At 44.5% G+C, this 12,209-nt stretch overlaps 1 long non-coding RNA gene across 2 annotated transcripts in view; it reads left to right on the top strand.

Annotated features, from left to right (window-relative positions):
• Window positions 1–12,209, top strand: part of LOC134352821 (uncharacterized) — a 52,870-nt gene that overhangs the window by 35,242 nt on the left and 5,419 nt on the right. The gene's annotated exons all lie outside the window — the stretch shown is intronic.

Genomic DNA, 12,209 nt, shown 5'->3' with positions numbered 1-12,209 from the left:
TAATTCACAGTTGTGATTATTATGTATTACATTGTACTGCTACCACGTAACAACAAGTTTCACGACGTACCCCAGTGATATGAACCAAATTCTGATTCTGTTCCGTATCACCAGTGATGAATCACCACACTTGATCAGAATCAGGTTTCACATCATTGACATATATTGGGAAAGTTGTTGTGAAACTTGCGACATAAAAACACTGTAAGTTGCAATAGGAAACATACTAAAAATTAAACTAAATGAGTAGTGCAAAAAGACTGCAAGAAACTGTGAGGTGGTGTTCCTGGGCTCAATGTCCATTCTGAAATCCGGTGGCACAGGGGAAGAAGCTGTTCCTGAATCGTTGACTGTGGGTCTTCAGGCTCCTGTACCTCCTCCCTGATGGTAGCAATGAGAAGAGGGCATGTCCTGGGTGGTGGGGGTCCTTAACGATGGTAAGAATAGATAGCTGTGGAGGGAGAGAACATAGAACCTGACAGCACAGTACAGGCCCTTCACCCCACGGTGTGATGCTAATCTTTAAAAGGTCAATTTAACCTTTCCCTTCCACAGAGCCCTCCATTCTTCTGTCATCCATGTGCCCATCTAAGAGTCTCTTTAATGTCCCTAATGTATCTGCCTCTACCACCACCCCTGGCAGGGTGTTCCATACACTCACTACTCTTTGTGTGAAGTATTTACCTCTGACATCCCCGCTATACTTTCCTCCAATTACCTTAAAATGATGCCCCCCTTCCCCATTAGCCACTTCCAACCTGGGAAAAAGTCTCTGACTGCCCATTTGATCTATGCCTTTTTCATCTCCTTCATCAAGTCACCTCTCACCCTCCTTCGCTCCAAGGAGGAAAGCTCTAACTCGTTCACCCATTCCCATAAAGACATGCTCTCTGATCTGGGCAGCATCCTGGTAAACCTGATAAAGTTTAAGGGAATAGGGGATTTTCAGATCCCTGTAAACAATGGATTCGGTACTGACTATGTCTGTGACTGCAGTGTGTTTGAATAATGTCTCACAGCTGCTTTCTTTGGAGCAAGATAAGGGTTAAGGTTAGTCCAGATCCACATAAGATGTCCCTGGGCTTTTCACACCTTTTGATTTTGACAAAAAGCAGTACCTGATGGAAATTAGAACATTGCTTTCTTAATTAAAACACAAATTTGACTTACCTTTGTAATTATGTTGTGGCTCCAGCAAACCAGGTAGGACGTTCCTTACTTTAATTAAGGTGGCTGGAGTGTCTATCAAATTGATTGTTCATTTGTATCAATAGTCCATTGACTTGGCTGGAATAATTTGAAACTGATTGTTCATTGGTATCAGTAGTCCATTGACTTAGCCGGAATGGTTATCAAGCTGATTATTCTTTGTATCAATAGTCCATTGACTTGGCTGGAATGCTTATCAAATTGATTGTTCTTTTGTATCGGTGGCCTGATAACTTCTGACAATTCTGACATCAGGCAGTGAATTTGTTGAACTGCCGGGGATATCAGAAAGGTTCTCTCCCTGATGTCGGGTCCAAATTCACTCGCCGCGGGCTGAGCTCGAAGAAATAAACAGGTGGAAAGATAAGTAATGATCTTTTTGTACTGTTGTTATTTGATCCAGCAAAGTTACGTTTACAAACCTCCTCTGCATCTTTCCAATCATGAAGCAACCAGAACACGACACAATTGTGTTGTGGGTAGTGGGGAAGTGGTGTGGGATCAGAAAGAGGGTGATAGGATTGGGGAGGGATTATAAAGGGGTAGTAGAGAATGTGGTTAAGACCATAAGATGCAGATCAGAATTAGGCCATTTGGCCCATGAAGTCTGATCTGCCATTTCATCATGGCTGATCCATTTTTCCTCTCAGCTGCAATCTCCTGCTTTCCATATAACCATATAACAATTACAGCACGGAAACAGGCCATCTTGGCCCTTCTAGTCTGTGCTGAATGCTTTCTCTCACCTAGGCCCATCTACCTGCACTTAGCCCATAACCCTCCATTCCCTTCCTGTCCATTTTCCTATCGAATTTTTTTTTCATGACAAAATCGTACCTGCCTCTACCACTTCTACTGGAAGCTCGTTCCACACAGCTACCACTCCCTGAGTAAAGAAGTTCCCATTCGTGTTACCCCTAAACTTTTGCCCCTTAACTCTCTTGTTCTAATGTCCTCTTGTTTGAATCTCCCCTACTCTCAATTGAAAAAGCCTATCCATGTCAACCCTATCTATCCCCCTCATAATTTTAAATACCTCTATCAAGTCCCCCCACAACCTTCTATGCTCCAAACATTAAAGACCTAATTTGTTCAACCTTTCTCTGTAACTTAGGTGCTGAAACCCAGGTAACACTGTAGTAAATCTCCTCTGTACTTTCTCTGTTTTGTTGACATCCTTCCTATAATTCGGTGACCAGAACTGTACATAATACTCCAAATTTGGCCTCACCAATGCCTTGTACAATTTTAACATTACATCCCAACTCCTATACTCAATGCTTTGATTTATAAAGGCCAGCAGACCAAAAGCTTTCTTCACCATCCTATCCACATGAGATTCCGCCTTCAGGGAACTATGCACTATTATTCCTAGACCACGCTGTTCTACTGCATTCCTCAATGCCCTACCATTTACCATGTATGTCCTATTTTGATTAGTCCTACCAAAAAGTAGCACCTCACACTTATCAGCATTAAACTCCATCTGCCATCTTTCAGCCCATTCTTCTAACTGACCCAAATTCTCTGCAAGCTTTGAAAACCCACTTCATTATCCACAATGCTACCTATCTTAGTATCATCTGCATACTTACTAATCCAATTTACCACTCCATCATCCAGATCATTAATGTATATGACAAACAACATTGGACCCAGTACAGATTCCTGAGGCACACCACTAGTCACCGGCCTCCAACCTGACAAACAGTTATCCACAACTACTCTCTGGCATCTCCCATCCAGCCACTGTTAAATCCATTTTACTACTTCAATATTAATACCTAACAATTGAACCTTCCTAACTGACCTTCCGTGTGGAACTTTGTCAAAGGCCTTACTGAAGTCCATATAGACAACATCCGCCACTTTACCCTTGTCAATTTTCCAGGTAACCTCTTCAAAAAATTCAATAAGATTTGCCAAACATGACCTTCCATGCACAAATCCATGTTGACTGTTCCTAAACAGACCCTGTCTATCCAGATAATTATATATACCATCTCTAAGAATACTTTCCATTAATTTACCCACCACTGATGTCAAACTCACAGGCCGATAATTGCTAGGTTTACTCTAAGAACCTAGCAATTTACTCTTAGGTTTACTCTTAGAACACCTCCACCACCATTGCCAGCAGCCCATTCGACGCACTCACCACTCTCTGCATAAAAAACTTACCCCTGACATCTCCTCTGTACCTACTTCCAAGCACCTTAAAACTGTGCCTTCTCGTGCTAGCTGAGAAAAAGCTTCTGACTATCCAAATGATCAATGCCTCTCATCATCTTATACACCTCTCATCCTCCGTCGCTCCAAGAAGAAAAGGCCGAGTTCACTCAACCTATTCTTATCAGGCATGCTCCCCAATCCACGCAACATCCTTGTCGATCTCCTCTGCACCCTTTCTATGGTTTCCACATCCTTTCTATAGTGAGGCGACCAGAACTGAGCAGAGTACTCCAAGTGGGGTCTGACCAGGGTCCGATATAGCTGCAACATTACCCCCCCGGCTCGAAACTCAATCCCACAGTTGATGAAGGTCAATACATTGTATGCTTTCTTAACCACAGAGCCAACCTGCGCAGCAGCTTTGAGCGTCCTATGGACTCGGACCCCAAGATCTCTCTGATCCCCCACACTGCCAAGAGTCTTTTTCTTCATTAATCTTTTTATTTATTTAAAAAAAGCATAAATACAATCAAGAAGAGAATTAATTCAAATATATATATCGGTAACAATATAATCCAAGGTTAAGATAGACATTGTCAAAATCATAGATATTGTTAAACTAGTATAAAATATATAATAAAAAAATGAAAATAACAATTCTCTTAGCAGTTTATGAAGAGAAAGGAAAAATCATTGGGTTTTAAATGAAAAGGAAAAAAAAACCCACTACACTAAAAAAAACAAAACAAAAAAAAAAGGACTGGGCATTGCATTTTGAGGATACAATCAAAAAAGAAAGAAAGAAAGACTTTCTGATCAAATCCAGAACTTTGAAAAAAGACTGAAAGAGTAATAAATAATTAAATGAAAATATTGGATAAAAGGTCACCATATTGCTAGGAGCCTTACCATTCATACTATATTCTGTCATCATATTTGACCGACCAAAATGAACCACCTCTCACTTATCTGCGTTGAACTTCATCTGTCACTTCTCAGCCCAGTTTTGCATCCTGTCAATGTTCCACTATCCACACTATCCACAACCCCGCCAATCATTGTGTCATCTGCAAATTTACTAACCTATCCCTCCACTTCCTCATCCAGGTCAATTGGTGGCCACCGAGAGGTCCTGTTGTCCTCTGCTGGATGGACTGTAGGTGCTCGTCAAAGTGGTCTCCCAATCTGGGCCAGGTCTCACAGGTGAAATGTTGCCTCACCTGGAAGGACTGTTTGGGCCCCGAATGGTAGTGAGGGAGGAGATCCAGGGGCAGGTGTGGCACTTCTCCTGGTGGCCACCAATTTTAATTCTATTTCCCATTCCCATTCCAACATGTTGGTCCATGGCCTCCTCTACTGCCGCGATGAGGCCACACTCTGGTTGGAAGAACAACTCCTTATTCCGTCTGGGTAGCCTCCAACCTGATGGCATCAACATCAATTTCTCCTGCTTCCGGTAATGACCCCCCCCATTTCACCATTCCCCATTTCCATTTTGCTCCCTCACCTTATCTCCTTACCTGCCCATCACCTCCCTCTGGTGCTCTTTCCCCTTCCCTTTCTTCCATGGCCTTCTGTCCTCTCCTATCAGATTCCCGCTTCTCCAGCCCTTTATCTCTCTCACCAATTGCTCAGCTCTTCACCTCACCACTCCCCATCTAATGGTTTCTCCTATCACCCACAACCTTGTACGTCTTCCCCCGCCTTCTTATTCTGATCTCATCTTTTTTTTTCTAGTCCTGATGAAGCATCTTGGCCCAAAACAACAACTGACTGGTTCAAGCTGACAGGAAGGTGACAGTAACTCAAATCACCTCACGTTACAACAGTGGTGTGCAGAAGAGCATCTCTAAACACACATGTCGAACCTTGAAGTGGATGGTGAAGAATACCATTTTCACAATACCAGTAATATTATTGAAAAAAAAATAACGTTGATTTGCAGTCTATGCAGAAGTAAACATCATGGTACTTGCAGCTGCCTAAGTTGACATACAGTTGCAGGAAAACGTTTGGGCACCCCGGGTCAAAATTTCTGTTACTGTGAATAGTTAAGTGAGTAGAAGATGAACAGATCTTGAAAAATCATAACGTTGAAGATGAAACATTCTTTTCAACATTTTGAGCAAGATTAGTGTATTATTTTGGTTTTGTACAATTTTAGAGTGAAAAAAGGGAAAATAGCACCATTGAAAAGTTTAGGCACCCCAAAAGATTTGAGCTCTCAGATAACTTTTACCAAGGTTTCAGACCTTAATTAGATTGTTAGGGTTATGGCTTGTTCACAGTCATCATTAGGAAAGGCCAGGTGATGCAAATTAAAAAGCTTTATAAATACCCTGACTCCTCAAACCTTGTCCCAACAATCAGCAGCATGGGCTCCTCTAAGCAGCTGCCAAGCACTCTGAAAAATAAAATGAATGATGCTCACAAAGCAGGAGAAGGCTATAAGATGATAGCAAAGCGTTTTCAGATAGCTGTTTCCTCAGTTCATAATGTAATTAAGAAATAGCAGTTAGAAGGAACGGTGGAGGTCAAGTTGAGGTCTGTAAGAACAAGAAAACTTTCCAAGAGAGCTACTTGTTGGATTGCTAGAAAGGCAAATGAAAACCCCTGTTTGACTGCAAAAGACCTTCAGGAAGATTTAGCAGACTGTGGAGTGGTGGTGCACTCTTCTACTTTGCAGCGGCACTGAACAAATATGATCTTCATGGAAGAGTCATCAGAAGAAAACTTCTCCTGCATCCTCACCACAAATTTCAGCATCAGAAGTTTGCAAAGGAACATCTAAACAAGCCTGATGCATTTTGGAAACAAGTCAATGGTAGAATTGAGTTTTCTTCAGTTGGCAATTCTCCTAGCAGTCCCAGGATTTGTTTTTCTCAAAGACTATTTCTATATTTTAAAGATTCTTTGCTTCCTGCAAGGGAGGAGGTGTGAGGTTATTTGACTAACCATTCGTAGTAAGGTAATTTAGATTAGGAATCAATTAAAGCCAATTAAGCGGAACAAGTGCTACACATGCCCTCACACTTCCTCCCTTACCACCATTCCGGGCCCCAGACAGTCCTTCCAGGTGAGGTGACGCTTCACCTGTGAGTCGGCTGGGGTGATATACTGCGTCCGGTGCTCCCTATGTGGCCTTCTATATATTGGTGATACCCGTCGCAGACTGGGAGACCGCTTTGCTGAACATCTACGCTCTGTCCGCCAGAGAAAGCAGGATCTCCCAGTGGCCACACATTTCAATTCCACATCCCATTCCCATTCTGACATGTCTATCCACGGCCTCCTCTACTGTAAAGATGAAGCCACACTCAGGTTGGAGGAACACCTTATATTCCGTCTGGGTAGTCTCCAACCTGATGGCATGAGCATCGACTTTTCTAACTTCCGCTAATACCCACCTCCCCCTCATACCCCATCCGTTATTTATTTTTATACACACATTCTTTCTCTCACTCTCCTTTTTCTCCCTCTGTCCCTCTGACTATACCCCTTGCTCATCCTCTGGGTTCCCCCCCCAACCCCTTGTCTTTCTCCCTGGGCCTCCTGTCCCATGATCCTCTCATATCCCCTTTGCCAATCAGCTGTCCAGCTCTTGGCTCCATCCCTCCCCCTCCTGTCTTCTCCTATCATTTTGGATCTCCCCCTCCCACTTTCAAATCTCTTACTAACTCTTCCTTTAGTTAGTCCTGATGAAGGGTCTCGGCCTGAAACGTCGACTGTACCTCTTCCTAGAGATGCTGCCTGGCCTCCACCAGCAACTTTGATGTGTGTTGCTTGAATTTCCAGCATCTGCAGAATTCCTGTTGTATGGACAACTGTCAACTTTCCCCTTTTTTTTGGCCTCGGAGAACAATTTAGAGTGATTTCTTTTTTTAAAAGCTAACTTGACCAAAGAGGTGAATATTAATGTACTGAGATCATGAATGTCATTCTGTGTCGTTTTCTTTACTGTGTACATTGGAACAAAAAGTCTGTAGACATAACTAAATAATTATTAAATAAATCACGAGACCCACCCCAACTGAAATTTGTGGCCAATGATTATAATCAGTGATGGGAAGGTTCAAATAATGAAATGCTTCAAATATTTGGGATAGCTTCATTTTATCAGATTGAATGTTTTAATTAGTTTTAATCAGTGGCTGATGTCATCACAGTGGCTGATGACATCACAGTAGCTCAAGACATCACAATGGCTGATGACATCACAGTTGCTTTAAATCAGAAACGATGAGAAATATTTCGGTATTGATATCAGATAAGAAGCACAAACTGTTGTGTCTCAGTCTTTAGCTAGGAAATACTAGAGAGCTAAAGAGGTGATAACTCCGGAACAAATGGGATTGGGATGGAGCAGATGCTTGCTCAGGCAGGATGAAGAGGAAAGATCTCAGGTAATTCCAAACTTGTCAGCAAGTGTTCAGTGCACAGATGGCCCCCGTATTTCGAACGTTCACTTTACGACACCTCGCTGTTACAAAAGACCGCCATTAGTTACCTGTTTTCGCTGACAAGAAGGTGTTTTCACTGTTACAAAAAAATGCAGCACGCACCCCAAGCAGCGAGAGTGGCGAAAATAGCGTTCAGCGTTTGTTGTGAAGCGAGCCGTTATAGAGGCAGCGTGCACCCAGAGCTGCGAGAGTGGTGAAAAGCCAAACTTCTTCCCCGGGAACTACACTCAGCATCTGGTGCAGCGGTAGCCGGAACGCACCCAGAAAAAAGCCGAAATAAACAAGCTAATTAGGTGCCGCCCAGCACGTAGATGTCGGCCCAGATCAGAGACGATGCAATCAGCACCTAATTAATTAACAGACATAAAGGTTGCTGGTGTACGCAGCAGGCCAGGCAGCATCTATAGGAAGAGGTACAGTAGACGTTTCGGGCTGAGACCCTTCGTCAGGACGAACTGAAGGAAGAGCTAGTAAGAGATTTGAAAGTGGGAGGGGCAGGGGGAGGGGGAGATCCGAAATGATAGGAGAAGACAGGAGGGGGAGGGATGGAGCCAAGAGCTGGACAGCTGATTGGCAAAAGGGATATGAGAGGATCATGGGAAAGGAGGCCCAGGGAGAAAGAAAGGGGAAGGGGGGAAACTGAGAGGATGAGCAATAATGGATGGGGTACGAGGGGAAGGTGGGGCATTAACGGAAGTTAAGAAGTCGATGTTCATGCCATCAGATTGGAGGCTACCCAGACGGAATATAAGGTGTTATTCCTCCAACCTGAGTGTGGCTTCATCTTTATAGTAGAGGAGGCCATGGATAGACATATCGGAATGGGAATGGGACGTGGAATTAAAATGTGTGGCCACTGGGAGATCCTGCTTTCTCTGGTGGACAGAGCGTAGGTGTTCAGTGAAACGATCTCCCTGTCTGCATCGGGTCTTGCCAATATATAGAAGGCCGCATCGGGAGCACGGGACGTAGTATATCACCCCAGCCGACTCACAACTGAAGTGTCACCTCACCTGGAAGGACTGTCTGGGGCCCTGAATGGTGATAAGGGAGGAAGTGTAAGGGCATGTGTATCACTTGTTCCGCTTACAAGGATAAGTGCCGGGAGGGAGATCGGTGGGGTGGGATAGGGGGTATGAATAGACAAGGGAGTCGCATAGGGAATGTTCCCTGCAGATAGCAGAGAGGTGGGGAGGGAAAGATGTGCTTAGTGGTGGGATCCCATTGGAGGTGGCGGAAGTTACGGAGAATTATTTGTTGGACCTGGAGGCTGGTGGGGTGGTAGGTGAAGAGAAGGGGAACCCTATCCCAAGTGGAGTGGTGGGAGGATGGGGTGAGAGCAGATGTGCGTGAAATGGCAGAGATGCATTTGAGAGCAGAGTTGATGGTGGAGGAAGGGAAGCCCCTTTCTTTAAAAAACTAGTACATCTCCTTCGTCCTGGAATGAAAAGCCTCATCCTGAGAGCAGATGCGGCAGAGATGGAGGAATTGCGAGAAGAAGATGGCATTTTTTCTGGAGACAGGGTGAGAAGAGCAATAGTCCAGATAGCTGTGAGAGTCTGTATGCTTATAGTAGGCATCAGTAGATAAGCTGTCTCCAGAGATAGAGACAGAAAGATCTAGAAAGGGGAGGGAGATGTCAGAAATGGACCAGATATTCAAGGTTAGTATTCAAGGCCTCAGCAGCTAACCTCGATGAGTATGCCTCAGCTGTCATGGACTTTATTTGGAAATGCAGGGAGGACTGTGTGTCTCACAAGACGATCCGGGTATTCCCTAACCGGAAATCTTGGATGAATTATGAGGTCAGGTCCCTTTTAAAGGCTAGAGCTGCGGCTTTTAGGTCCGGGGATACCAGTCGCTATACAGAATCCAGGCGTGAACTCCGGAAAGCCATTAAGGGCGCCAAGAGGCAATATCGAGCCAAGTTGGAAGCCCAGGCTAACCAAAGGGATGCCAGTAGACTATGGCAGAGTCTAAATGAGATCACTGGGCGCAAAGAAAAGGCTAGGAATATCAACAACTGCGGCGCTTCTCTTCCTGACGAACTTAACGTATTCTATGCAATATTCGAACAGAAGAGGAGCGTCCCACTCCCTCTGGATGAACCAGACCTGGTGGCATCGAGATTCATCGTCACCGAGGAGGACGTAAGAAGGGCCTTCCTGAAGATAAATCCAAGGAAGGCGACGGGCTCAGATGGCATCCCAGGACGGGTTCTCTGGGCCTGTGCAAGGGAGCTAGCTGGAGTGTTTGCTGACATCTTCAATTGCTTCTTGCTTCAGTCTAAGATCCCCTCGTGTTTTAAGAAGGCAATGATAATCCCAGTGCTGAAGAAGAGGAAGGTGGCATGCCTGAATGACTATCGACCTGTGGCTCTGACATCAATTGCTATGAAGTGCTTCGAGAGAATGGTTTTGGCACACATCAACCACAGCCTACCGGTCAACCTCGACGCTTTGCAATTCGCCAACCAGAGCAACAGGTCAACGGCAGGTGCCATCTCTCTGGCCCTACATTCCGCCTTAGAACGCCTGGAGAATAAAGACACATACGTAAGGCTCCTTTTTATTGACTACAGCTCTGCCTTTTAATACCATGGTTCCAAATAAACTGATTCCTAAGCTCCGGAACCTGGGCCTTAGCACTCAGATCTGCAGCTGGATCTTCAACTTCCTCACAGACAGGACCCAGGCTGTAAAAATAGGGGACAAGCTCTCCTCTACAATCACTCTGAGCACCGGTGCCCCACAAGGCTGTGTACTCAGCCCCCTGCTGTACTCACTGTACACCCATGATTGTGTAGCCAAGTTTCCATCAAACTCAATATATAAGTTTGCTGATGATACAACAATTGTAGGCCATATCTCGGGTAATGATGAGTTTGAGTACAGAGAGGAAATTAAGAACCTGGTGACATGGTGTGAAGACAATAACCGATCCCTCAACGTCAGCAAGACGAAGGAATTGATTGCTGATTTCAGAAGGAGTAGCGGACCGCATAACCCAATTTACATCGGTGGTGCGCAAGTGGAAGAGGTCAAAAGCTTTAAGTTCCTTGGGGTCAATATCACGAATGACCTGACTTGGTCCAACCAAGCAGAGTTCACTGCCAAGAAGGCCCACCAGCACCTTTACTTCCTGAGAAAACTAAAGAAATTTGGCCTGTCCCCTAAAACCTTCACTAATTTTTATAGATGCACTGTAGAAAGCATTCTTCGAGGGTGCATCACAACCTGGTATGGAAGTTGTCCTGTCCAAGACCGAAAGAAGCTGCAGAAGATCATGAACACGGTGCAGCACATCACACAAACCAATCTTCCGTCCTTGGACTCACTTTACACCGCACGTGGTTGGAGCAGTGCTGCCAGGATAATCAAGGACATGACCCACCCAGCCAACAGACTTTTCTTCCCTCTTCCCTCCAGGAGAAGGTTCAGGAGCTTGAAGAATCATATGGCCAGATTTGGGAGCAGCTTCTTTCCAACTGTGATAAGGCTGCTGAACGGATCCTGACCCAGATCTGGGCCGTACCCTCCAAATATCTGGACCTGCCTCTCAATTTTTTTGCACTACCTTACTTCCCATTTTTCTATTTAATATTTCTTTTGTAAAATTTAAATTTTTAATGTTTACTATTTTTAACTATTTTTAATATATTTAATATTTAATATTTGTAATCAGGGAGTGTGAAGCACAAAATCAAATATCGCTGTGATGATTGTACGTTCTGGTACCAATTGTTTGGTGACAATAAAGTATAAAGTATAAAGTATAAAGGTAAATTTGAGGGCAGGGTGAAAGTTGGAGGCAAAGTTAATGAAGTCAACGAGCTTAGCATGCATGCAGGAAGCAGTGCCAATGCAGCAAGCTCAGCATTAATTAGCTTGTTTATTTCAGCTTTTTAAAAAAAATGTGCTGGGTGTGTCCTGGCTACCGCTGCACCACTGCATGCTTCGCGGATCGGTATCGGTCCGCGGCCCGGAGGTTGGGGACCACTGCTGTACATATATTTTTTCTACTTTATATAGGCTGTTGTGGTTGCGCTGATATGCAACGAGTGAAAGCAACACACTGAGTCGAGTATAGTCTGGTTGAACTGTTTACTGTTTCAAACTGCGCACGCTTAAGTGCCTGCTCCCAGCATCCCCCGCTCTTCGCAGGGCGGAAGTGACGTCGGCTTTCAGGCCGAGGTTTGCCCCGCACTCAGAGCCCTCTCGGTTGCCGCTGGCTGCAGACTCACCCGCGACTGCTGGAGCCGGTTCGCTTGCCGCGTGGGCGAGCTGCCACACTGTGTATTTATCATATCATTCCTGCTTTTACTATATGTTAGTGTTATTTTAGGTTTATGTTTTATTTGGTATGATT

The sequence above is a fragment of the Mobula hypostoma genome, chromosome 10 (assembly GCF_963921235.1).
Source record: "Mobula hypostoma chromosome 10, sMobHyp1.1, whole genome shotgun sequence".
Classification (NCBI taxonomy): domain Eukaryota; kingdom Metazoa; phylum Chordata; class Chondrichthyes; order Myliobatiformes; family Myliobatidae; genus Mobula; species Mobula hypostoma.
Note: the sequence above shows the minus strand (reverse complement) of the source record. Positions and strands in the feature narration are given on the sequence as shown.